The sequence below is a fragment of the Equus przewalskii genome, chromosome X, assembly GCF_037783145.1.
Source record: "Equus przewalskii isolate Varuska chromosome X, EquPr2, whole genome shotgun sequence".
Lineage (NCBI taxonomy): Eukaryota > Metazoa > Chordata > Mammalia > Perissodactyla > Equidae > Equus > Equus przewalskii.
Window position 1 is genome coordinate 83,673,583 of NC_091863.1, and position 3,352 is coordinate 83,676,934.

Below are 3,352 nucleotides of genomic sequence, written 5' to 3' on the forward strand. Positions count from 1 at the left end.
GAAGTTTGGCACTCTCACCACTTTGGCAGCGGGGGTTCACTTCCCAGTCACAGAACCATACCACTCGTCTGTCAGTTGCCATGCTGTGGTGGCAGCTCACATAGAAGAACTAGAACTACTTACAACTAGGATACACAACCATGCACTGGGGCTTTGGGGAGGCAAAAAAAAGAGGAAGATTGGCAATAGATGTTAGCTCAGGGCAAATATTTCCCTGGAAATAAATAAATAAATAAATAAATTAATTAATTAAACCTTTCCTACCTATCCATCTCCTGTCTTCACTTGTCTACCTTAGCTTCCACGGTTGATCATTATAACCACTCCCTTACATACTCATTATTGCACTTGTCCCTTTCTCCCATCATCAAAATACTGGATGTAACCTATTGGCCACCTTCTCTGTGCCTGCCTTCAAGCAGGCAAAGTTTGCTGGAGGAAAATTTCACAATTGAATCAACTAGTTTTATTTTAAATGCATGACCTCAGGCTTCAAACTCATGCCTAACTATGCCTGATGATGCCACTATGTTTCTCTAGGAGGCTCACTTTGTCGCTTCCTATGCACACTGTTTCAAACATTTTCCTCTTTCATCAAACCTCCCATATCTCTTCCCTCACTTTCACTCCTATCTGTTGACTTTGATTCATATTTTATTGACAAAATAGACAGCATCACAGAAAACTCCCACTTCTTTCCACCACCAAGTCTACAACCCTACCTATGCTTTCACTCATATTTTCTTCTTACTTTCTCTTCTGAGTGAGTAAACATCCATCCTCCTACCAAAGGACAGTTTGTCAACATATGCTCTGAGGGTCATCCCTCTTACTTCTCAAGGAACTTGCTCTTTGAGTTGGTTATTCCTTCTCTCTTTTGCATCAGTTTCTCTGTTTCTATGCAATCATTTCTATCAGCATAAAACATCTTCTACTAGCTCCAATTTACTTTAAAGAAAAAAGTTTTTAATTTAGGCCACCCTTTAGCCACGGTTCTGCTTCTCTGATTCCCTTTACAACAAAACTGTCCAATAGAGTTGTCTATAGTTGATGTAGTTGATGTCTCTGCATCCTCACATTTTCATTTCTCCTTAGCCCACTATTTTCTGGCGTTCGTCTCCATCATTGCTCTTGAGAGACTGTTCTTGTCAAGGTCAATAGTTACCTCAGTATCACCAAGTTCAATAGTCAGTGCTTTGTTTTCATTTCGCTTGACTCAACAGCACTCCTCTCTTCTCGAGATATTCTCCTCTTGGTTCTGTATTAGTCAGCCTGGGCCGCCACAACAAATACCATAGACTGGGTGGCTTGAACAGCAGAAATTTATTTCTCACAGCTCTGGAGGCTGGGAAATCCAAGACTGAAGTCTGACATGGTTTGATTTCTGGTAAGGACTCTTTTCCTGGCTTGCTGACATCCACCTTCTCACTGTGTCTTCATATGGAGACAGAGACAGAGAACGAGCACTCTGGTCTCTCTTTTTCTTCTTCTTAGGGCATCAACCTTATCAGATTAGGGCCCACCCTGAAAACCTCATTTAACCGTAATTACTCCCTAAAGACCCTGCCTCCAAATACAGTCGCATTAGAGGTTAGGGCTTCAACATATGAACTTTTGGGGAACACAGTCCAGTCTGTAGCAACTTCTGTAACACTAGTCTTTCCTGGTTTTTGTTCCTACCTTAGCTGGTTTCTCTACCTCGGGCTCCTTTGTTGGCTTCTCATCCTATAACTGACTCTAAATGCTAGCGTTCTTCTATACTCTTTATGGACTCTCTTCTCTCCATAGCAATGTTCATCAGTGATCATGGATTCAAATACTATCTGATGCTGATGATTTTCAAATTTGTATTTTCAGATTTTCATGCCCAGCTGTCTACTTGAAATCACCACTCTGATATCTCACAGTAATATCAAACATGCTGAAAATGAAACTACTGATTTTTTCTACCAAACTTTCTTCTCATCCATCATCTTCTCCATTCTAGTTAATGGCATCAACATTCATCCAAACAGTTTTTCTAGCCAGAAGTTTATGAAGTCCTTGATTCCTTGCTCTGAAAATTCGATTCCTTGATTTGCCTTCCTCTTGTCTTACTCCTGCCTTAAGCAGATACACCAGCAAATCATGTCAATTGTAGTGCCAAAATATATCTGGAATCCACCTCTGACTTCTACTGACACCATCTTAGTCAAACCCCATCTGAGTCGCTACATCAAACTCCAAATAGGTCTCTCTGCTTGCATTCTTGACTCTTCTAATTCATTCTCCACCCAGCAGAGTGATTTTTAAAATGTTAATTGAGTCATGTGACTTTCCTACTTAGACTTATTCAATGGCTTCCTGTTACACTTCAAACAAAATTCAGAGTCAGGTACCATGTTAAGGCCCTGTTAAGGCCCTACATGATCGGACTGCTTCCTATTGTGACACCCTCATCTTTTGCCATTCTCCCCAACATGTAGTCTCCTCCAAAGACAGTGGTCTTTTTTCACTTTCTCAAACAAAGCAATCTCTTTCCTATTTCTAGGTTATTATGCATGCCATCCCTTCCATTTAGGATGTTCTCTACTAATTTTTCTCAAGGCAAACTCCTTAGACTTCAGCATGAGTCTATTCCTCAGAAGGCCCTTTCTTACCTTCTTGTCAGAAATAATTTTCTCTATCCTTGCCTCCTATAACTTTTTATCTCATCTCAATTGTTTCTTTTGTTAACATTTACAACTTGCAATACTTCTATTAACGTATTTTTCTTTGTTTAATGTCAGTATCCCTCACTAGGCCACAAGTTCCATTTTTATCTCTCTTATTCACTGCTGATTTCTCAGGTCCTAGTGTAGTAACTGGAATAAAATAAACTTTCAATAAATAATACTTGTTGAACAAAAAATTTTAAAATAGCAGGCACGAAGGTTTCCTTTCATAGATTTTGGCAGTCCAGCCTAACGGAATCCACTGGGAGAAAGAACAGGGAAGACTCAGGAACCGTTAATACTAAATTCAGCCGAAGGAGTTCCTTCCCTGACCCACTCTGTCCCTAAGGAGATTCAGCATTGCTCTATTTAGCCAAAGTCCTTTAAGATATGTGGCAAAGGTTCTCAGCCTAGGGTCTATGAATAGGATCAGATGGTTCATGAATCCTCTGAAATTGTGTATAATAATTTGTGAGTATGTTAATCTGTGCATTTTTCTAGGGAAAAATTCTACTTTGATCAGATTCTCAAAGGGGTTCATGACCCAGGAAAGGTTAAGAATCACTCATTGAAGAGTCTTTCCCTGGGATAACTGACAGCCAGCAGTCCTGAACTGCTCTAATTAAAATGTAACTGGAGAACATAGTTGAAGCAACTGT